At 41.7% G+C, this 18497-nt stretch overlaps 85 pseudogenes; all 85 read right to left on the reverse strand.

Annotated features, from left to right (window-relative positions):
* Positions 1-17: 17 nt before the first annotated feature.
* Positions 18-136, reverse strand: LOC142701841 (5S ribosomal RNA; annotated as a pseudogene).
* A 67-nt stretch (positions 137-203) lies between these two features.
* LOC142701976 (5S ribosomal RNA) lies at positions 204-322 on the reverse strand (annotated as a pseudogene).
* Positions 323-388: 66 nt separating this feature from the next.
* Positions 389-507, reverse strand: LOC142701821 (5S ribosomal RNA; annotated as a pseudogene).
* A 67-nt stretch (positions 508-574) lies between these two features.
* Positions 575-693, reverse strand: LOC142701864 (5S ribosomal RNA; annotated as a pseudogene).
* Positions 694-760: 67 nt separating this feature from the next.
* On the reverse strand, positions 761-879 carry LOC142701958 (5S ribosomal RNA; annotated as a pseudogene).
* Positions 880-946: 67 nt separating this feature from the next.
* Positions 947-1065, reverse strand: LOC142701861 (5S ribosomal RNA; annotated as a pseudogene).
* A 67-nt stretch (positions 1066-1132) lies between these two features.
* LOC142701781 (5S ribosomal RNA) lies at positions 1133-1251 on the reverse strand (annotated as a pseudogene).
* Positions 1252-1318: 67 nt separating this feature from the next.
* LOC142701973 (5S ribosomal RNA) lies at positions 1319-1437 on the reverse strand (annotated as a pseudogene).
* A 253-nt stretch (positions 1438-1690) lies between these two features.
* Positions 1691-1809, reverse strand: LOC142701818 (5S ribosomal RNA; annotated as a pseudogene).
* A 253-nt stretch (positions 1810-2062) lies between these two features.
* Positions 2063-2181, reverse strand: LOC142701915 (5S ribosomal RNA; annotated as a pseudogene).
* Positions 2182-2248: 67 nt separating this feature from the next.
* LOC142701909 (5S ribosomal RNA) lies at positions 2249-2367 on the reverse strand (annotated as a pseudogene).
* A 67-nt stretch (positions 2368-2434) lies between these two features.
* On the reverse strand, positions 2435-2553 carry LOC142701930 (5S ribosomal RNA; annotated as a pseudogene).
* A 252-nt stretch (positions 2554-2805) lies between these two features.
* LOC142701942 (5S ribosomal RNA) lies at positions 2806-2924 on the reverse strand (annotated as a pseudogene).
* Positions 2925-2991: 67 nt separating this feature from the next.
* Positions 2992-3110, reverse strand: LOC142701894 (5S ribosomal RNA; annotated as a pseudogene).
* A 67-nt stretch (positions 3111-3177) lies between these two features.
* Positions 3178-3296, reverse strand: LOC142701978 (5S ribosomal RNA; annotated as a pseudogene).
* Positions 3297-3363: 67 nt separating this feature from the next.
* LOC142701809 (5S ribosomal RNA) lies at positions 3364-3482 on the reverse strand (annotated as a pseudogene).
* Positions 3483-3549: 67 nt separating this feature from the next.
* Positions 3550-3668, reverse strand: LOC142701782 (5S ribosomal RNA; annotated as a pseudogene).
* Positions 3669-3735: 67 nt separating this feature from the next.
* LOC142702029 (5S ribosomal RNA) lies at positions 3736-3854 on the reverse strand (annotated as a pseudogene).
* A 67-nt stretch (positions 3855-3921) lies between these two features.
* Positions 3922-4040, reverse strand: LOC142701956 (5S ribosomal RNA; annotated as a pseudogene).
* A 67-nt stretch (positions 4041-4107) lies between these two features.
* LOC142701783 (5S ribosomal RNA) lies at positions 4108-4226 on the reverse strand (annotated as a pseudogene).
* Positions 4227-4293: 67 nt separating this feature from the next.
* On the reverse strand, positions 4294-4412 carry LOC142701842 (5S ribosomal RNA; annotated as a pseudogene).
* Positions 4413-4479: 67 nt separating this feature from the next.
* Positions 4480-4598, reverse strand: LOC142701979 (5S ribosomal RNA; annotated as a pseudogene).
* Positions 4599-4665: 67 nt separating this feature from the next.
* On the reverse strand, positions 4666-4784 carry LOC142701823 (5S ribosomal RNA; annotated as a pseudogene).
* A 67-nt stretch (positions 4785-4851) lies between these two features.
* LOC142701865 (5S ribosomal RNA) lies at positions 4852-4970 on the reverse strand (annotated as a pseudogene).
* Positions 4971-5037: 67 nt separating this feature from the next.
* LOC142701959 (5S ribosomal RNA) lies at positions 5038-5156 on the reverse strand (annotated as a pseudogene).
* Positions 5157-5223: 67 nt separating this feature from the next.
* On the reverse strand, positions 5224-5342 carry LOC142701862 (5S ribosomal RNA; annotated as a pseudogene).
* A 67-nt stretch (positions 5343-5409) lies between these two features.
* On the reverse strand, positions 5410-5528 carry LOC142701785 (5S ribosomal RNA; annotated as a pseudogene).
* A 67-nt stretch (positions 5529-5595) lies between these two features.
* LOC142701974 (5S ribosomal RNA) lies at positions 5596-5714 on the reverse strand (annotated as a pseudogene).
* A 67-nt stretch (positions 5715-5781) lies between these two features.
* Positions 5782-5900, reverse strand: LOC142701985 (5S ribosomal RNA; annotated as a pseudogene).
* A 67-nt stretch (positions 5901-5967) lies between these two features.
* Positions 5968-6086, reverse strand: LOC142701902 (5S ribosomal RNA; annotated as a pseudogene).
* A 67-nt stretch (positions 6087-6153) lies between these two features.
* Positions 6154-6272, reverse strand: LOC142701886 (5S ribosomal RNA; annotated as a pseudogene).
* A 67-nt stretch (positions 6273-6339) lies between these two features.
* On the reverse strand, positions 6340-6458 carry LOC142701803 (5S ribosomal RNA; annotated as a pseudogene).
* Positions 6459-6711: 253 nt separating this feature from the next.
* On the reverse strand, positions 6712-6830 carry LOC142701952 (5S ribosomal RNA; annotated as a pseudogene).
* A 67-nt stretch (positions 6831-6897) lies between these two features.
* Positions 6898-7016, reverse strand: LOC142701802 (5S ribosomal RNA; annotated as a pseudogene).
* Positions 7017-7083: 67 nt separating this feature from the next.
* LOC142701856 (5S ribosomal RNA) lies at positions 7084-7202 on the reverse strand (annotated as a pseudogene).
* Positions 7203-7269: 67 nt separating this feature from the next.
* LOC142701784 (5S ribosomal RNA) lies at positions 7270-7388 on the reverse strand (annotated as a pseudogene).
* A 67-nt stretch (positions 7389-7455) lies between these two features.
* Positions 7456-7574, reverse strand: LOC142701939 (5S ribosomal RNA; annotated as a pseudogene).
* A 67-nt stretch (positions 7575-7641) lies between these two features.
* On the reverse strand, positions 7642-7760 carry LOC142701867 (5S ribosomal RNA; annotated as a pseudogene).
* Positions 7761-7827: 67 nt separating this feature from the next.
* Positions 7828-7946, reverse strand: LOC142701968 (5S ribosomal RNA; annotated as a pseudogene).
* A 440-nt stretch (positions 7947-8386) lies between these two features.
* LOC142701980 (5S ribosomal RNA) lies at positions 8387-8505 on the reverse strand (annotated as a pseudogene).
* A 253-nt stretch (positions 8506-8758) lies between these two features.
* On the reverse strand, positions 8759-8877 carry LOC142701989 (5S ribosomal RNA; annotated as a pseudogene).
* Positions 8878-8944: 67 nt separating this feature from the next.
* LOC142701895 (5S ribosomal RNA) lies at positions 8945-9063 on the reverse strand (annotated as a pseudogene).
* Positions 9064-9130: 67 nt separating this feature from the next.
* LOC142701907 (5S ribosomal RNA) lies at positions 9131-9249 on the reverse strand (annotated as a pseudogene).
* Positions 9250-9316: 67 nt separating this feature from the next.
* Positions 9317-9435, reverse strand: LOC142701854 (5S ribosomal RNA; annotated as a pseudogene).
* A 67-nt stretch (positions 9436-9502) lies between these two features.
* LOC142701810 (5S ribosomal RNA) lies at positions 9503-9621 on the reverse strand (annotated as a pseudogene).
* Positions 9622-9874: 253 nt separating this feature from the next.
* Positions 9875-9993, reverse strand: LOC142701992 (5S ribosomal RNA; annotated as a pseudogene).
* Positions 9994-10060: 67 nt separating this feature from the next.
* Positions 10061-10179, reverse strand: LOC142701890 (5S ribosomal RNA; annotated as a pseudogene).
* Positions 10180-10246: 67 nt separating this feature from the next.
* LOC142701950 (5S ribosomal RNA) lies at positions 10247-10365 on the reverse strand (annotated as a pseudogene).
* Positions 10366-10432: 67 nt separating this feature from the next.
* Positions 10433-10551, reverse strand: LOC142702011 (5S ribosomal RNA; annotated as a pseudogene).
* A 67-nt stretch (positions 10552-10618) lies between these two features.
* Positions 10619-10737, reverse strand: LOC142701838 (5S ribosomal RNA; annotated as a pseudogene).
* A 253-nt stretch (positions 10738-10990) lies between these two features.
* On the reverse strand, positions 10991-11109 carry LOC142701904 (5S ribosomal RNA; annotated as a pseudogene).
* A 67-nt stretch (positions 11110-11176) lies between these two features.
* On the reverse strand, positions 11177-11295 carry LOC142701975 (5S ribosomal RNA; annotated as a pseudogene).
* A 67-nt stretch (positions 11296-11362) lies between these two features.
* LOC142701922 (5S ribosomal RNA) lies at positions 11363-11481 on the reverse strand (annotated as a pseudogene).
* A 67-nt stretch (positions 11482-11548) lies between these two features.
* On the reverse strand, positions 11549-11667 carry LOC142702014 (5S ribosomal RNA; annotated as a pseudogene).
* Positions 11668-11734: 67 nt separating this feature from the next.
* On the reverse strand, positions 11735-11853 carry LOC142701793 (5S ribosomal RNA; annotated as a pseudogene).
* A 67-nt stretch (positions 11854-11920) lies between these two features.
* Positions 11921-12039, reverse strand: LOC142701848 (5S ribosomal RNA; annotated as a pseudogene).
* Positions 12040-12292: 253 nt separating this feature from the next.
* Positions 12293-12411, reverse strand: LOC142701819 (5S ribosomal RNA; annotated as a pseudogene).
* A 67-nt stretch (positions 12412-12478) lies between these two features.
* LOC142701971 (5S ribosomal RNA) lies at positions 12479-12597 on the reverse strand (annotated as a pseudogene).
* Positions 12598-12850: 253 nt separating this feature from the next.
* On the reverse strand, positions 12851-12969 carry LOC142701790 (5S ribosomal RNA; annotated as a pseudogene).
* Positions 12970-13036: 67 nt separating this feature from the next.
* Positions 13037-13155, reverse strand: LOC142701997 (5S ribosomal RNA; annotated as a pseudogene).
* Positions 13156-13245: 90 nt separating this feature from the next.
* On the reverse strand, positions 13246-13364 carry LOC142701858 (5S ribosomal RNA; annotated as a pseudogene).
* Positions 13365-13431: 67 nt separating this feature from the next.
* LOC142701868 (5S ribosomal RNA) lies at positions 13432-13550 on the reverse strand (annotated as a pseudogene).
* Positions 13551-13617: 67 nt separating this feature from the next.
* Positions 13618-13735, reverse strand: LOC142701996 (5S ribosomal RNA; annotated as a pseudogene).
* A 253-nt stretch (positions 13736-13988) lies between these two features.
* Positions 13989-14107, reverse strand: LOC142701941 (5S ribosomal RNA; annotated as a pseudogene).
* A 67-nt stretch (positions 14108-14174) lies between these two features.
* Positions 14175-14293, reverse strand: LOC142701794 (5S ribosomal RNA; annotated as a pseudogene).
* A 67-nt stretch (positions 14294-14360) lies between these two features.
* Positions 14361-14479, reverse strand: LOC142701928 (5S ribosomal RNA; annotated as a pseudogene).
* A 253-nt stretch (positions 14480-14732) lies between these two features.
* On the reverse strand, positions 14733-14851 carry LOC142701795 (5S ribosomal RNA; annotated as a pseudogene).
* Positions 14852-14918: 67 nt separating this feature from the next.
* Positions 14919-15037, reverse strand: LOC142701929 (5S ribosomal RNA; annotated as a pseudogene).
* Positions 15038-15104: 67 nt separating this feature from the next.
* Positions 15105-15223, reverse strand: LOC142701791 (5S ribosomal RNA; annotated as a pseudogene).
* A 67-nt stretch (positions 15224-15290) lies between these two features.
* On the reverse strand, positions 15291-15409 carry LOC142701998 (5S ribosomal RNA; annotated as a pseudogene).
* Positions 15410-15499: 90 nt separating this feature from the next.
* On the reverse strand, positions 15500-15618 carry LOC142701859 (5S ribosomal RNA; annotated as a pseudogene).
* Positions 15619-15685: 67 nt separating this feature from the next.
* Positions 15686-15804, reverse strand: LOC142701870 (5S ribosomal RNA; annotated as a pseudogene).
* A 67-nt stretch (positions 15805-15871) lies between these two features.
* Positions 15872-15990, reverse strand: LOC142701963 (5S ribosomal RNA; annotated as a pseudogene).
* A 67-nt stretch (positions 15991-16057) lies between these two features.
* On the reverse strand, positions 16058-16176 carry LOC142701927 (5S ribosomal RNA; annotated as a pseudogene).
* Positions 16177-16429: 253 nt separating this feature from the next.
* LOC142701945 (5S ribosomal RNA) lies at positions 16430-16548 on the reverse strand (annotated as a pseudogene).
* Positions 16549-16615: 67 nt separating this feature from the next.
* On the reverse strand, positions 16616-16734 carry LOC142701898 (5S ribosomal RNA; annotated as a pseudogene).
* A 67-nt stretch (positions 16735-16801) lies between these two features.
* LOC142701882 (5S ribosomal RNA) lies at positions 16802-16920 on the reverse strand (annotated as a pseudogene).
* Positions 16921-16987: 67 nt separating this feature from the next.
* LOC142701872 (5S ribosomal RNA) lies at positions 16988-17106 on the reverse strand (annotated as a pseudogene).
* Positions 17107-17173: 67 nt separating this feature from the next.
* Positions 17174-17292, reverse strand: LOC142701912 (5S ribosomal RNA; annotated as a pseudogene).
* A 90-nt stretch (positions 17293-17382) lies between these two features.
* LOC142701896 (5S ribosomal RNA) lies at positions 17383-17501 on the reverse strand (annotated as a pseudogene).
* Positions 17502-17567: 66 nt separating this feature from the next.
* On the reverse strand, positions 17568-17686 carry LOC142701920 (5S ribosomal RNA; annotated as a pseudogene).
* Positions 17687-17753: 67 nt separating this feature from the next.
* On the reverse strand, positions 17754-17872 carry LOC142701839 (5S ribosomal RNA; annotated as a pseudogene).
* Positions 17873-17939: 67 nt separating this feature from the next.
* On the reverse strand, positions 17940-18058 carry LOC142701987 (5S ribosomal RNA; annotated as a pseudogene).
* Positions 18059-18125: 67 nt separating this feature from the next.
* Positions 18126-18245, reverse strand: LOC142701990 (5S ribosomal RNA; annotated as a pseudogene).
* Positions 18246-18312: 67 nt separating this feature from the next.
* Positions 18313-18431, reverse strand: LOC142701962 (5S ribosomal RNA; annotated as a pseudogene).
* Positions 18432-18497: the final 66 nt, after the last annotated feature.

Here is an 18497-nt window from a genome sequence, read left to right on the forward strand (position 1 = left end):
CAAAATCGATATTAAAAAGGCAACCGCACCACGGATTCCCAGACAGTCTCCCACACTGGTACTAGTGAGGCCTTAAGCTGTGTAACTTCTGCGATCTGACGAGAGCAGGCACATTCAGCTTAGAATGGCCATTGACATTAAATGCTTTAATCCATAGTCCTTTTTAATCGATTGTGAAACAAAATCTAAACGACATAATAAAAAGTCAACCGCACCACGGATTCCCAGACAGTCTCCCACACTGGTACTAGCGAGGCGTTAAGCTGTGTAACTTCTGCGATCTAACGAAAGCAGGCACATTCAGCTTAGAATGGCCATTGACATTAAATGCTTAATCCATAGTCCTTTTTAATCGATTGTGAAACAAAATCTAAACGACATAATAAAAAGTCAACCGCACCACGGATTCCCAGACAGTCTCCCACACTGGTACTAGCGAGGCCTTAAGCTGTGTAACTTCTGCGATCTGACGAGAGCAGGCACATTCAGCTTGGAATGGCCATTGACATTAAAAGCCTTAATCCATAGTCCTATTTAATCTATTGTGAAACAAAATCTAAACAACATAATAAAAAGTCAACCGCACCACGGATTCCCAGACAGTCTCCCACACTGGTACTAGCGAGGCCTTAAGATGTGTAACTTCTGCGATCTGACGAGAGCAGGCACATTCAGCTTAGAATGGCTATTGACATTAAATGCTTTAATCCATAGTCCTTTTTAATCGATTGTGAAACAAAATCTAAACGACATAATAAAAAGTCAACCACACCACGGATTCCCAGACAGTCTCCCACACTGGTACTAGCGAGGCCTTAAGATGTGTAACTTCTGCGATCTGACGAGAGCAGGCACATTCAGCTTAGAATGGCTATTGTCATTAAATGCTTTAATCCATAGTCCTTTTTAATCGATTGTGAAACAAAATCTAAACGACATAATAAAAAGGCAACCGCACCACGGATTCCCAGACAGTCTCCCACACTGGTACTAGCGAGGCCTTAAGCTGTGTAACTTCTGCGATCTGACGAGAGCAGGCACATTCAGCTTAGAATGGCCATTAACATTAAATGCTTTAATCCATAGTCCTTTTTAATCGATTATGAAACAAAATCTAAACGACATAATATAAAGTCTACCGCACCACGGATTCCCAGACAGTCTCCCACACTGGTACTAGCGAGGCCTTAAGCTGTGTAACTTCTGCGATCTGACGAGAGCAGGCACATTCAGCTTAGAATGGCCATTGACATTAAATGCTTTAATCCATAGTCCTTTTTAATCGATTGTGAAACAAAATCTAAACGACATAATAAAAATTCAACCACACCACGGACTCCCAGACAGTCACCCACACTGGTACTAGCGAGGCCTTAAGCTGTGTAACTTCTGCGAACTGACGAGAGCAGGCACATTCAGCTTAGAATGGCCATTGACTTTAAATGCTTTAATCCATAGTCCTATTTAATCTATTGTGAAACAAAATCTAAACGACATAATAAAAAGTCAACCGCACCACGGATTCCCAGACAGTCTCCCACAGTTGTACTAGCGAGGCGTTAAGCTGTGTAACTTCTGCGATCTAATGAAAGCAGGCACATTCAGCTTAGAATGGCCATTGACATTAAATGCTTTAATCCATAGTCCTTTTTAATCGATTGTGAAACAAAATCTAAACGACATAATAAAAAGTCAACCGCACCACGGATTCCCAGACAGTCTCCCACACTGGTACTAGCGAGGCCTTAAGCTGTGTAACTTCTGCGATCTGACGAGAGCAGGGACATTCAGCTTAGAATAGCCATTGACATTAAATGCTTTAATCCATATTCCTATAAAATCTATTGTGAAACAAAATCTAAACGACATAATAAAAAGAGAACCACACAACTGATTCCCAGACAGTCTCCCACACTGGTACTAGCGAGGCCTTAAGATGTGTAACTTCTGCGATCTGACGAGAGCAGGCACATTCAGCTTAGAATGGCTATTGACATTAAATGCTTTAATCCATAGTCCTTTTTAATCGATTGTGAAACAAAATCTAAACGACATAATAAAAAGTCAACCGCACCACGGATTCCCAGACAGTCTCCCACACTGGTACTAGCGAGGCCTTAAGCTGTGTAACTTCTGCCATCTGACGAGAGCAGGCACATTCAGCTTAGAATGGCCATTAACGTTAAATGCTTTAATCCATAGTCCTTTTTAATCGATTATGAAACAAAATCTAAACGACAAAATATAAAGTCTACCGCACCACGGATTCCCAGACAGTCTCCCACACTGGTACTAGCGAGGCCTTAAGCTGTGTAACTTCTGCGATTTGACGAGAGCAGGCACATTCAGCTTAGAATGGCCATTGACATTAAATGCTTTAATCCATAGTCCTTTTTAATCGATTGTGAAACAAAATCTAAACGACATAATAAAAAGTCAACCGCACCACGGATTCCCAGACAGTCTCCCACACTGGTACTAGCGAGGCCTTAAGCTGTGTAACTTCTGCGATCTGACGAGAGCAGGCACATTCAGCTTAGAATGGCCATTGACATTAAATGCTTTAATCCATAGTCCTTTTTAATCGATTGTGAAACAAAATCTAAACGACATAATAAAAAGTCAACCCACCACGGATTCCCAGACAGTCTCCCACACTGGTACTAGCGAGGCGTTAATCTGTGTAACTTCTGCGATCTAACGAAAGCAGGCACATTCAGCTTAGAATGGCCATTGACATTAAATGGTTTAATCCATAGTCCTTTTTAATCGATTGTGAAACAAAATCTAAACGACATAATAAAAAGTCAACCGCACCACGGATTCCCAGACAGTCTCCCACACTGGTACTAGCGAGGCCTTAAGCTGTGTAACTTCTGCGATCTGACGAGAGCAGGCACATTCAGCTTAGAATGGCCATTGACATTAAATGCTTTAATCCATAGTCCTTTTTAATCGATTGTGAAACAAAATCTAAACGACATAATAAAAAGGCAACCGCACCACGGATTTCCAGACAGTCTCCCACACTGGTACTAGCGAGGCCTTAAGCTGTGTAACTTCTGCGATCGGACGAGAGCAGGCACATTCAGCTTAGAATGGCCATTGACATTAAATGCTTTAATCCATAGTCCTTTTTAATCGATTGTGAAACAAAATCTAAACGACATAATAAAAAGTCAACCGCACCACGGATTCCCAGACAGTCTCCCACACTGGTACTAGCGAGGCGTTAAGCTGTGTAACTTCTGCGATCTAACGAAAGCAGGCACATTCAGCTTAGAATGGCCATTGACATTAAATGCTTTAATCCATAGTCCTTTTTAATCGATTGTGAAACAAAATCTAAACGACATAATAAAAAGTCAACCGCACCACTGATTCCCAGACAGTCTCCCACACTGGTACTAGCGAGGCCTTAAGCTGTGTAACTTCTGCGATCTGACGAGAGCAGGCACATTCAGCTTAGAATGGCCATTGACATTAAATGCTTTAATCCATAGTCCTTTTTAATCGATTGTGAAACAAAATCTAAACGACATAATAAAAAGTCTACCGCACCACGGATTCCCAGACAGTCTCCCACACTGGTACTAGCGAGGCCTTAAGCTGTGTAACTTCTGCGATCTGACGAGAGCAGGCACATTCAGCTTAGAATGGCCATTGACATTAAATGCTTTAATCCATAGTCCTTTTTAATCGATTGTGAAACAAAATCTAAACGACATAATAAAAAGTCTACTGCACCACGGATTCCCAGATAGTCTCCCACACTGGTACTAGCGAGGCCTTAAGCTGTGTAACTTCTGCGATCTGACGAGAGCAGGCACATTCAGCTTAGAATGGCCATTGACATTAAATGCTTTAATCCATAGTCCTTTTTAATCGATTGTGAAACAAAATCTAAACGACATAATAAAAAGTCAACCGCACCACGGATTCCCAGACAGTCTCCCACACTGGTACTAGCGAGGCCTTAAGCTGTGTAACTTCTGCGATCTGACGAGAGCAGGCACATTCAGCTTAGAATGGCCATTGACATTAAATGCTTTAATCCATAGTCCTTTTTAATCGATTGTGAAACAAAATCTAAACGACATAATAAAAAGTCTACCGCACCACGGATTCCCAGACAGTCTCCCACACTGGTACTAGCGAGGCCTTAAGCTGTGTAACTTCTGCGATCTGACGAGAGCAGGCACATTCAGCTTAGAATGGCCATTGACATTAAATGCTTTAATCCATAGTCCTTTTTAATCGATTGTGAAACAAAATCTAAACGACATAATAAAAAGGCAACCGCACCACGGATTCCCAGACAGTCTCCCACACTGGTACTAGTGAGGCCTTAAGCTGTGTAACTTCTGCGATCTGACGAGAGCAGGCACATTCAGCTTAGAATGGCCATTGACATTAAATGCTTTAATCCATAGTCCTTTTTAATCGATTGTGAAACAAAATCTAAACGACATAATAAAAAGTCAACCGCACCACGGATTCCCAGACAGTCTCCCACACTGGTACTAGCGAGGCGTTAAGCTGTGTAACTTCTGCGATCTAACGAAAGCAGGCACATTCAGCTTAGAATGGCCATTGACATTAAATGCTTTAATCCATAGTCCTTTTTAATCGATTGTGAAACAAAATCTAAACGACATAATAAAAAGTCAACCGCACCACGGATTCCCAGACAGTCTCCCACACTGGTACTAGCGAGGCCTTAAGCTGTGTAACTTCTGCGATCTGACGAGAGCAGGCACATTCAGCTTGGAATGGCCATTGACATTAAAAGCCTTAATCCATAGTCCTATTTAATCTATTGTGAAACAAAATCTAAACAACATAATAAAAAGTCAACCGCACCACGGATTCCCAGACAGTCTCCCACACTGGTACTAGCGAGGCCTTAAGATGTGTAACTTCTGCGATCTGACGAGAGCAGGCACATTCAGCTTAGAATGGCTATTGACATTAAATGCTTTAATCCATAGTCCTTTTTAATCGATTGTGAAACAAAATCTAAACGACATAATAAAAAGTCAACCACACCACGGATTCCCAGACAGTCTCCCACACTGGTACTAGCGAGGCCTTAAGATGTGTAACTTCTGCGATCTGACGAGAGCAGGCACATTCAGCTTAGAATGGCTATTGTCATTAAATGCTTTAATCCATAGTCCTTTTTAATCGATTGTGAAACAAAATCTAAACGACATAATAAAAAGGCAACCGCACCACGGATTCCCAGACAGTCTCCCACACTGGTACTAGCGAGGCCTTAAGCTGTGTAACTTCTGCGATCTGACGAGAGCAGGCACATTCAGCTTAGAATGGCCATTAACATTAAATGCTTTAATCCATAGTCCTTTTTAATCGATTATGAAACAAAATCTAAACGACATAATATAAAGTCTACCGCACCACGGATTCCCAGACAGTCTCCCACACTGGTACTAGCGAGGCCTTAAGCTGTGTAACTTCTGCGATCTGACGAGAGCAGGCACATTCAGCTTAGAATGGCCATTGACATTAAATGCTTTAATCCATAGTCCTTTTTAATCGATTGTGAAACAAAATCTAAACGACATAATAAAAATTCAACCACACCACGGACTCCCAGACAGTCACCCACACTGGTACTAGCGAGGCCTTAAGCTGTGTAACTTCTGCGAACTGACGAGAGCAGGCACATTCAGCTTAGAATGGCCATTGACTTTAAATGCTTTAATCCATAGTCCTATTTAATCTATTGTGAAACAAAATCTAAACGACATAATAAAAAGTCAACCGCACCACGGATTCCCAGACAGTCTCCCACACTTGTACTAGCGAGGCGTTAAGCTGTGTAACTTCTGCGATCTAACGAGAGCAGGCACATTCAGCTTAGAATGGCCATTGACATTAAATGCTTTAATCCATAGTCCTTTTTAATCGATTGTGAAACAAAATCTAAACGACATAATAAAAAGTCAACCGCACGACGAATTCCCAGACAGTCTCCCACACTGGTACTAGCGAGGCCTTAAGCTGTGTAACTTCTGCGGTCTGACGAGAGCAGGCACATTCAGCTTAGAATGGCCATTGACATTAAAAGCCTTAATCCATAGTCCTATTTAATCTATTGTAAAACAAAATCTAAACAACATAATAAAAAGTCAACCGCACCACGGATTCCCAGACAGTCTCCCACACTGATACTAGCGAGGCCTTAAGCTGTGTAACTTCTGCGATCTGACGAGAGCAGGCACATTAAGCTTAGAATGGCCATTGACATTAAAAGCCTTAATCCATAGTCCTATTTAATCTATTGTGAAACAAAATCTAAACAACATAATAAAAAGTTAACCGCACCACGGATTCCCAGACAGTCTCCCACACTGGTACTAGCGAGGCCTTAAGCTGTGTAACTTCTGCGATCTGATGAGAGCAGGAACATTCAGCTTAGAATGGCCATTGACATTAAATGCTTTAATCCATAGTCCTTTTTAATCGATTGTGAAACAAAATCTAAACGACATAATAAAAATTCAACCGCACCACGGATTCCCAGACAGTCTCCCACACTGGTACTAGCGAGGCCTTAATCTCTGTAACTTCTGCAATCTGACGAGAGCAGGCACATTCAGCTTAAAATGGCCATTGACATTAAATGCTTTAATCCATAGTCCTTTTTAATCGATTGTGAAACAAAATCTAAACGACATAATAGAAAGTCAACCGCACCACGGATTCCCAGACAGTCTCACACACTGGTACTAGCGAGGCCTTAAGCTGTGTAACTTCTGCGATCTGATGAGAGCAGGGACATTCAGCTTGGAATGGCCATTGACATTAAATGCTTTAATCCATAGTCCTTTTTAATCGATTGTGAAACAAAATCTAAACTACATAATAAAAAGTCAACCGCACCACGGATTCCCAGACAGTCTCCCACACTGGTACTAGCGAGGCCTTAAGCTGTGTAACTTCTGCGATCTGACGAGAGCAGACACATTCAGCTTAGAATGGCAATTGACGTTAAATGCTTTAATCCATAGTCCTATTTAATCTATTGTGAAACAAAATCTAAACGACATAATAAAAAGTCAACCGCACCACGGATTCCCAGACAGTCTCCCACACTGGTACTAGCGAGGCCCTAAGCTGTGTAACTTCTGCGATCTGACGAGAGCAGGCACATTCAGCTTAAAATGGCCATTGACATTAAATGCTTTAATCCATAGTCCTTTTTAATCGATTGTGAAACAAAATCTAAACGACATAATAAAAAGTCAACCGCACCACGGATTCCCAGACAGTCTCCCACACTGGTACTAGCGAGGCCTTAAGCTGTGTAACTTCTGCGTTCTGACGAGAGCAGGCACATTCAGCTTAGAATGGCCATTGACATTAAATGCTTTAATCCATAGTCCTATTTAATCTATTGTGAAACAAAATCTAAACGACATAATAAAAAGTCAACCGCACCACGGATTCCCAGACAGTCTCCCACACTGGTACTAGCGAGGCCCTAAGCTGTGTAACTTCTGTGATCTGACGAGAGCAGGCACATTCAGCTTAAAATGGCCATTGACATTAAATGCTTTAATCCATAGTCCTTTTTAATCGATTGTGAAACAAAATCTAAACGACATAATAAAAAGTCAACTGCACCACGGATTCCCAAACAGTCTCCCACACTGGTACTAGCGAGGCCCTAAGCTGTGTAACTTCTGCGATCTGACGAGAGCAGGCACATTCAGCTTAGAATCGCCATTGACATTAAATGCTTTAATCCATAGTCCTTTTTGATCGATTGTGAAACAAAATCTAAACGACATAATAAAAAGTCAACCGCACCACGGATTCCCAGACAGTCTCCCACACTGGTACTAGCGAGGCCTTAAGCTGTGTAACTTCTGCGATCTGACGAGAGCAGGCACATTCAGCTTAGAATGGCCATTGACATTAAATGCTTTAATCCATAGTCCTTTTTAATCGATTGTGAAACAAAATCTAAACGACATAATAAAAAGTCAACCGCACCACGGATTTTGCAGACAGTCTCCCACACTGGTACTAGCGAGGCCTTCAGCTGTGTAACTTCTGCGATCTGACGAGAGCAGACACATTCAGCTTAGAATGGCCATTGACGTTAAATGCTTTAATCCATAGTCCTATTTAATCTATTGTGAAACAAAATCTAAACGACATAATAAAAAGTCAACCGCACCACGGATTCCCAGACAGTCTCCAACACTGGTACTAGCGAGGCGTTACGCTGTGTAACTTCTGCGATCTAACGAGAGCAGGCACATTCAGCTTAGAATGGCCATTGACATTAAATGCTTTAATCCATAGTCCTTTTTAATCGATTGTGAAACAAAATCTAAACGACATAATAAAAAGTCAACCGCACCACGGATTCCCAGACAGTCTCCCACACTGGTACTAGCGAGGCCTTAAGCTGTGTAACTTCTGCGATCTGACGAGAGCAGGCACATTCAGCTTAGAATGGCCATTGACATTAAAAGCCTTAATCCATAGTCCTATTTAATCTATTGTGAAACAAAATCTAAACAACATAATAAAAAGGCAACCGCACCACGGATTCCCAGACAGTCTCACACACTGGTACTAGCGAGGCCTTAAGCTGTGTAACTTCTGCGATCTGACGAGAGCAGGGACATTCAGATTAGAATGGCCATTGACATTAAATGCTTTAATCCATAGTCCTTTTTAATCGATTGTGAAACAAAATCTATACGACATAATAAAAATTCAACCGCACCACGGATTCCCAGACAGTCTCCCACACTGGTACTAGCGAGGCCTTAAGCTGTGTAACTTCTGCAATCTGACGAGAGCAGGCACATTCAGCTTAGAATGGCCTTTGACGTTAAATCCTTTAATCCATAGTCCTATTTAATCGATTGTGAAACAAAATCTAAACGACATAATAAAATTTCAACCGCACCACGGATTCCCAGACAGTCTCCCACACTGGTACTAGCGAGGCCTTAAGCAGTGTAACTTCTGCGTTCTGACGAGAGCAGGCACATTCAGCTTAGAATGGCCATTGACGTTAAATGCTTTAATCCATAGTCCTATTTAATCTATTGTGAAACAAAATCTAAACGGCATAATTAAAAGTCAACCGCACCACGGATTCCCAGACAGTCTCCCACACTGGTACTAGTGAGGCCCTAAGCTGTGTAACTTCTGCGATCTGACGAGAGCAGGCACATTCAGCTTAAAATGGCCATTAACATTAAATGCTTTAATCCATAGTCCTTTTTAATCGATTGTGAAACAAAATCTAAACGACATAATAAAAAGTCAACCGCACCACGGATTCCCAGACAGTCTCCCACACTGGTACTAGCGAGGCCTTAAGCTGTGTAACTTCTGCGATCTGACGAGAGCAGGCACATTCAGCTTAGAATGGCCTTTGACGTTAAAGCCTTTAATCCATAGTCCTATTTAATCGATTGTGAAACAAAATCTAAACGACTTAATAAAAAGTCAACCGCACCACTGATTCCCAGACAGTCTCCCACACTGGTACTAGCGAGGCCTTAAGCTGTGTAACTTCTGCGATCTGACGAGAGCAGGCACATTCAGCTTAGAATGGCCATTGACGTTAAATGGTTTAATCCATAGTCCTATTTAATCTATTGTGAAACAAAATCTAAACTACATAATAAAAAGTCAACCGCACCATGGATTCCCAGACAGTCTCCCACACTGGTACTAGCGAGGCCCTAAGCTGTGTAACTTCTGCGATCTGACGAGAGCAGGCACATTCAGCTTAAAATGGTCATTGATATTAAATGCTTTAATCCATAGTCCTTTTTAATCGATTGTGAAACAAAATCTAAACGACATAATAAAAAGTCAACCGCACCACGGATTCCCAGACAGTCTCCCACACTGGTACTAGCGAGGCCTTAAGCTGTGTAACTTCTGCGATCTGACGAGAGCAGGCACATTCAGCTTAGAATGGCCATTGACATTAAATGCTTTAATCCATAGTCCTTTTTAATCGATTGTGAAACAAAATCTAAACGACATAATAAAAATTCAACCACACCACGGATTCCCAGACAGTCTCCCACACTGGTACTAGCGAGGCCTTAAGCTGTGTAACTTCTGCGATCTGACGAGAGCAGGCACATTCAGCTTAGAATGGCCATTGACGTTAAATGCTTTAATCCATAGTCCTATTTAATCTATTGTGAAACAAAATCTAAACGACATAATAAAAAGTCAACCGCACCACGGATTCCCAGACAGTCTCCCACACTGGTACTAGCGAGGCGTTAAGCTGTGTAACTTCTGCGATCTAACGAGAGCAGGGACATTCAGCTTAGAATGGCCATTGACATTAAATGCTTTAATCCATAGTCCTTTTTAATCGATTGTGAAACAAAATCTAAACGACATAATAAAAAGTCAACCGCACCACGGATTCCCAGACAGTCTCCCACACTAGTACTAGCGAGGCCTTAAGCTGTGTAACTTCTGCGATCTGACGAGAGCAGGGACATTCAGCTTAGAATGGCCATTGACATTAAATGCTTTAATCCACAGTCCTTTTTAATCGATTGTGAAACAAAATCTAAACGACATAATAAAAATTCAACCGCACCACGGATTCCCAGACAGTCTCCCACACTGGTACTAGCGAGGCCTTAAGCTGTGTAATTTCTGCGATCTGACGAGAGCAGGCACATTCAGCTTAGAATGGCCATTGACGTAAAACGCTTTAATCCATAGTCCTATTTAATCTATTGTGAAACAAAATCTAAACGACATAATAAAAAGTCAACCGCACCACGGATTCCCAGACAGTCTCCCACACTGGTACTAGCGACGCGTTAAGCTGTGTAACTTCTGCGATCTAACGAGAGCAGGCACATTCAGCTTAGAATGGCCATTGACATTAAATGCTTTAATCCATAGTCCTTTTTAATCGATTGTGAAACAAAATCTAAACGACATAATAAAAAGTCAACCGCACCACGGATTCCCAGCCAGTCTCCCACACTGGTACTAGCGAGGCCTTAAGCTGTGTAACTTCTGCGAACTGACGAGAGCAGGGACATTCAGCTTAGAATGGCCATTGACATTAAATGCTTTAATCCATAGTCCTTTTTAATCGATTGTGAAACAAAATCTAAACGACATAATAAAAATTCAACCACACCACGGACTCCCAGACAGTCACCCACACTGGTACTAGCGAGGCCTTAAGCTGTGTAACTTCTGCGAACTGACGAGAGCAGGCACATTCAGCTTAGAATGGCCATTGACTTTAAATGCTTTAATCCATAGTCCTATTTAATCTATTGTGAAACAAAATCTAAACAACATAATAAAAAGTCAACCGCACCACGGATTCCCAGACAGTCTCCCACACTGGTACTAGCGAGGCGTTAAGCTGTGTAACTTCTGCGATCTAACGAGAGCAGGCACATTCAGCTTAGAATGGCCATTGACATTAAATGCTTTAATCCATAGTCCTTTTTAATCGATTGTGAAACAAAATCTAAACGACATAATAAAAAGTCAACCGCACCACGAATTCCCAGACAGTCTCCCACACTGGTACTAGCGAGGCCTTAAGCTGTGTAACTTCTGCGGTCTGACGAGAGCAGGCACATTCAGCTTAGAATGGCCATTGACATTAAAAGCCTTAATCCATAGTCCTATTTAATCTATTGTAAAACAAAATCTAAACAACATAATAAAAAGTCAACCGCACCACGGATTCCCAGACAGTCTCCCACACTGGTACTAGCGAGGCCTTAAGCTGTGTAACTTCTGCGATCTGACGAGAGCAGGCACATTAAGCTTAGAATGGCCATTGACATTAAAAGCCTTAATCCATAGTCCTATTTAATCTATTGTGAAACAAAATCTAAACAACATAATAAAAAGTTAACCGCACCACGGATTCCCAGACAGTCTCCCACACTGGTACTAGCGAGGCCTTAAGCTGTGTAACTTCTGCGATCTGACGAGAGCAGGAACATTCAGCTTAGAATGGCCATTGACATTAAATGCTTTAATCCATAGTCCTTTTTAATCGATTGTGAAACATAATCTAAACGACATAATAAAAATTCAACCGCACCACGGATTCCCAGACAGTCTCCCACACTGGTACTAGCGAGGCCTTAATCTCTGTAACTTCTGCAATCTGACGAGAGCAGGCACATTCAGCTTAAAATGGCCATTGACATTAAATGCTTTAATCCATAGTCCTTTTTAATCGATTGTGAAACAAAATCTAAACGACATAATAAAAAGTCAACCGCACCACGGATTCCCAGACAGTCTCCCACACTGGTACTAGCGAGGCCTTAAGCTGTGTAACTTCTGCGATCTGATGAGAGCAGGGACATTCAGCTTGGAATGGCCATTGACATTAAATGCTTTAATCCATAGTCCTTTTTAATCGATTGTGAAACAAAATCTAAACTACATAATAAAAAGTCAACCGCACCACGGATTCCCAGACAGTCTCCCACACTGGTACTAGCGAGGCCTTAAGCTGTGCAACTTCTGTGATCTGACGAGAGCAGGGACATTCAGCTTAGAATGGCCATTGACATTAAAAGCCTTAATCCATAGTCCTATTTAATCTATTGTGAAACAAAATCTAAACAACATAATAAAAAGTTAACCGCACCACGGATTCCCAGACAGTCTCCCACACTGGTACTAGCGAGGCCTTAATCTCTGTAACTTCTGCAATCTGACGAGAGCAGGCACATTCAGCTTAAAATGGCCATTGACATTAAATGCTTTAATCCATAGTCCTTTTTAATCGATTGTGAAACAAAATCTAAACGACATAATAAAAAGTCAACCGCACCACGGATTCCCAGACAGTCTCCCACACTGGTACTAGCAAGGCCTTAAGCTGTGTAACTTCTGCGATCTGATGAGAGCAGGGACATTCAGCTTAGAATGGCCATTGACATTAAATGCTTTAATCCATAGTCCTTTTTAATCGATTGTGAAACAAAATCTAAACTACATAATAAAAAGTCAACCGCACCACGGATTCCCAGACAGTCTCCCACACTGGTACTAGCGAGGCCTTAAGCTGTGTAACTTCTGCGATCTGACGAGAGCAGGCACATTCAGCTTAGAATGGCCATTGACATTAAAAGCCTTAATCCATTGACATTAAAAGCCTTAATCCATAGTCCTATTTAATCTATTGTGAAACAAAATCTAAACAACATAATAAAAAGTCAACCGCACCACGGATTCCCAGACAGTCTCCCACACTGGTACTAGCGAGGCCTTAAGCTGTGTAACGTCTGCGATCTGACGAGAGCAGGGACATTCAGCTTAGAATGGCCATTGACATTAAATGCTTTAATCCATAGTCCTATTTAATCGATTGTGAAACAAAATCTAAATGACATAATAAAAATTCAACCGCACCACGGATTCCCAGACAGTCTCCCACACTGGTACTAGTGAGGCCTTAAGCTGTGTAACTTCTGCGATCTGACGAGAGCAGGCACATTCAGCTTAGAATGGCCATTGACATAAAACGCTTTAATCCATAGTCCTATTTAATCTATTGTGAAACAAAATCTAAACGACATAATAAAAAGTCAACTGCACCCGGATTCCCAGACAGTCTCCCACACTGGTACTAGCGAGGCCTTAAGCTGTGCAACTTCTGCGATCTGACGAGAGCAGGGACATTCAGCTTAGAATGGCCATTGACATTAAATGCTTTAATCCATAGTCCTTTTTAATCGATTGTGAAACAAAATCTAAACGACATAATAAAAATTCAACCGCACCACGGACTCCCAGACAGTCTCCCACACTGGTACTAGCGAGGCCTTAAGCTGTGTAACTTCTGCGAACTGACGAGAGCAGGCACATTCAGTTTAGAATGGCCATTGACTTTAAGTGCTTTAATCCATAGTCCTATTTAATCTATTGTGAAACAAAATCTAAACGACATAATAAAAAGTCAACCGCACCACGGATTCCCAGACAGTCTCCCACAATGGTACTAGCGAGGCGTTAAGCTGTGTAACTTCTGCGATCTAACGAGAGCAGGCACATTCAGCTTAGAATGGCCATTGACTTTAAAAGCCTTAATCCATAGTCCTACTTAATCTATTGTAAAACAAAATCTAAACAACATAATAAAAAGTCAACCGCACCACGGATTCCCAGACAGTCTCCCACACTGGTACTAGCGAGGCCTTAAGCTGTGTAACTTCTGCGATCTGACGAGAGCAGGCACATTAAGCTTAGAATGGCCATTGACATTAAAAGCCTTAATCCATAGTCCTATTTAATCTATTGTGAAACAAAATCTAAACAACATAATAAAAAGTTAACCGCACCACGGATTCCCAGACAGTCTCCCACACTGGTACTAGCGAGGCCTTAAGCTGTGTAACTTCTGCGATCTGACGAGAGCAGGGACATTCAGCTTGGAATGGCCATTGACATTAAATGCTTTAATCCATAGTCCTTTTTAATCGATTGTGAAACAAAATCTAAACGACATAATAAAAATTCAACCGCACCACGTATTCCCAGACAGTCTCCCACACTGGTACTAGCGAGGCCTTAATCTCTGTAACTTCTGCAACCTGACGAGAGCAGGCACATTCAGCTTAGAATGGCCATTGACATTAAATGCTTTAATCCATAGTCCTTTTTAATCGATTGTGAAACAAAATCTAAACTACATAATAAAAAGTCAACCGCACCACGGATTCCCAGACAGTCTCCCACACTGGTACTAGCGAGGCCTTAAGCTGTGTAACTTCTGCGATCTGACGAGAGCAGGCACATTAAGCTTAGAATGGCCATTGACATTAAAAGCCTTAATCCATAGTCCTATTTAATCTATTGTGAAACAAAATCTAAACAACATAATAAAAAGTTAACCGCACCACGGATTCCCAGACAGTCTCCCACACTGGTACTAGCGAGGCCTTAAGCTGTGTAACTTCTGCGATCTGACGAGAGCAGGGACATTCAGCTTGGAATGGCCATTGACATTAAATGCTTTAATCCATAGTCCTTTTTAATCGATTGTGAAACAAAATCTAAACGACATAATAAAAAGTCAACCGCACCACGGATTCCCAGACAGTCTCCCACACTGGTACTAGCAAGGCCTTAAGCTGTGTAACTTCTGCGATCTGATGAGAGCAGGGACATTCAGCTTAGAATGGCCATTGACATTAAATGCTTTAATCCATAGTCCTTTTTAATCGATTGTGAAACAAAATCTAAACGACATAATAAAAAGTCAACCGCACCACGGATTCCCAGACAGTCTCCCACACTGGTACTAGCGAGGCCTTAAGCTGTGTAACTTCTGCGATCTGACGAGAGCAGGCACATTCAGCTTAGAATGGCCATTGACATTAAAAGCCTTAATCCATTGACATTAAAAGCCTTAATCCATAGTCCTATTTAATCTATTGTGAAACAAAATCTAAACAACATAATAAAAAGTCAACCGCACCACGGATTCCCAGACAGTCTCCCACACTGGTACTAGCGAGGCCTTAAGCTGTGTAACGTCTGCGATCTGACGAGAGCAGGGACATTCAGCTTAGAATGGCCATTGACATTAAATGCTTTAATCCATAGTCCTATTTAATCGATTGTGAAACAAAATCTAAACGACATAATAAAAATTCAACCGCACCACGGATTCCCAGACAGTCTCCCACACTGGTACTAGTGAGGCCTTAAGCTGTGTAACTTCTGCGATCTGACGAGAGCAGGCACATTCAGCTTAGAATGGCCATTGACATAAAACGCTTTAATCCATAGTCCTATTTAATCTATTGTGAAACAAAATCTAAACGACATAATAAAAAGTCAACTGCACCCCGGATTCCCAGACAGTCTCCCACACTGGTACTAGCGAGGCGTTAAGCTGTGTAACTTCTGCGATCTAACGAGAGCAGGGACATTCAGCTTAGAATGGCCATTGACATTAAATGCTTTAATCCATAGTTCTTTTTAATCGATTGTGAAACAAAATCTAAACGACATAATAAAAAGTCAACCGCACCACGGACTCCCAGACAGTCTCCCACACTGGTACTAGCGAGGCCTTAAGCTGTGCAACTTCTGCGATCTGACGAGAGCAGGGACATTCAGCTTAGAATGGCCATTGACATTAAATGCTTTAATCCATAGTCCTTTTTAATCGATTGTGAAACAAAATCTAAACGACATAATAAAAATTCAACCGCACCACGGACTCCCAGACAGTCTCCCACACTGGTACTAGCGAGGCCTTAAGCTGTGTAACTTCTGCGAACTGACGAGAGCAGGCACATTCAGTTTAGAATGGCCATTGACTTTAAGTGCTTTAATCCATAGTCCTATTTAATCTATTGTGAAACAAAATCTAAACGACATAATAAAAAGTCAACCGCACCACGGATTCCCAGACAGTCTCCCACAATGGTACTAGCGAGGCGTTAAGCTGTGTAACTTCTGCGATCTAACGAGAGCAGGCACATTCAGCTTAGAATGGCCATTGACATTAAAAGCCTTAATCCATAGTCCTATTTAATCTATTGTAAAACAAAATCTAAACAACATAATAAAAAGTCAACCGCACCACGGATTCCCAGACAGTCTCCCACACTGGTACTAGCGAGGCCTTAAGCTGTGTAACTTCTGCGATCTGACGAGAGCAGGCACATTAAGGTTAGAATGGCCATTGACATTAAAAGCCTTAATCCATAGTCCTATTTAATCTATTGTGAAACAAAATCTAAACAACATAATAAAAAGTTAACCGCACCACGGATTCCCAGACAGTCTCCCACACTGGTACTAGCGAGGCCTTAAGCTGTGTAACTTCTGCGATCTGACGAGAGCAGGGACATTCAGCTTAGAATGGCCATTGACATTAAATGCTTTAATCCATAGTCCTTTTTAATCGATTGTGAAACAAAATCTAAACTACATAATAAAAAGTCAACCGCACCACGGATTCCCAGACAGTCTCCCACACTGGTACTAGCGAGGCCTTAAGCTGTGTAACTTCTGCGATCTGACGAGAGCAGAGACATTCAGCTTAGAATGGCCATTGACGTTAAATGCTTTAATCCATAGTCCTATTTAATCTATTGTGAAACAAAATCTAAACGACATAATGAAAAGTCAACCGCACCACGGATTCCCAGACAGTCTCCCACACTGGTACTAGCGAGGCCTTAAGGTGTGTAACTTCAGCGATCTGACGAGAGCAGGCACATTCAGCTTAGAATGGCCATTGACATTAAAAGCCTTAATCCATTGACATTAAAAGCCTTAATCCATAGTCCTATTTAATCTATTGTGAAACAAAATCTAAACTACATAATAAAAAGTCAACCGCACCACGGATTCTCAGACAGTCTCCCACACTGGTACTAGCGAGGCCTTAAGCTGTGTAACTTCTGCGATCTGACGAGAGCAGGCACATTCAGCTTAGAAAGGCCATTGACATTAAATGCTTTAATCCATAGTCCTTTTAATCGATTGTGAAACAAAATCTAAACGACATAATAAAAAGTCAACCGCACCACGGATTCCCAGACAGTCTCCCACACTGGTACTAGCAAGGCCTTAAGCTGTGTAACTTCTGCGATCTGACGAGAGCAGGGACATTCAGGTTAGAATGGCCATTGACATTAAATGCTTTAATCCATAGTCCTTTTTAATCGATTGTGAAACAAAATCTAAACGACATAATAAAAATTCAACCGCACCACGGATTCCCAGACAGTCTCCCACACTGGTACTAGCGAGGCCTTAAGCTGTGTAACTTCTGCGATCTGACGAGAGCAGGCACATTCAGCTTAGAATGGCCATTGATGTTAAATGCTTTAATCCATAGTCCTATTTAATCTATTGTGAAACAAAATCTAAACGACATAATAAAAAGTCAACCGCACCACGGATTCCCAGACAGTCTCCCACACTGGTACTAGCGAGGCGTTAAGCTGTGTAACTTCTGCGATCTAACGAGATCAGGCACATTCAGCTTAGAATGGCCATTGACATTAAATGCTTTAATCCATAGTCCTTTTTAATCGATTGTGAAACAAAATCTAAACGACATAATAAAAAGTCAACCGCACCACGGATTCCCAGACAAGTCTCCCACACTGGTACTAGCGAGGCCTTACGCTGTGTAACTTCTGCGATCTGACGAGAGCAGGCACATTCAGCTTAGAATGGCCATCGACGTAAAACGCTTTAATCCATAGTCCAATTTAATCTATTGTGAAACAAAATCTAAACGACATAATAAAAAGTCAACCGCACCACGGATTCCCAGACAGTCTCCCACACTGGTACTAGCGAGGTGTTAAGCTGTGTAACTTCTGCGATCTAACGAGAGCAGGCACATTCAGCTTAGAATGGCCATTGACATTAAATGCTTTAATCCATAGTCCTTTTTAATCGATTGTGAAACAAAATCTAAACAACATAATAAA

Source organism: Rhinoderma darwinii, unplaced genomic scaffold, assembly GCF_050947455.1.
Source record: "Rhinoderma darwinii isolate aRhiDar2 unplaced genomic scaffold, aRhiDar2.hap1 Scaffold_2245, whole genome shotgun sequence".
Taxonomy (NCBI): domain Eukaryota; kingdom Metazoa; phylum Chordata; class Amphibia; order Anura; family Rhinodermatidae; genus Rhinoderma; species Rhinoderma darwinii.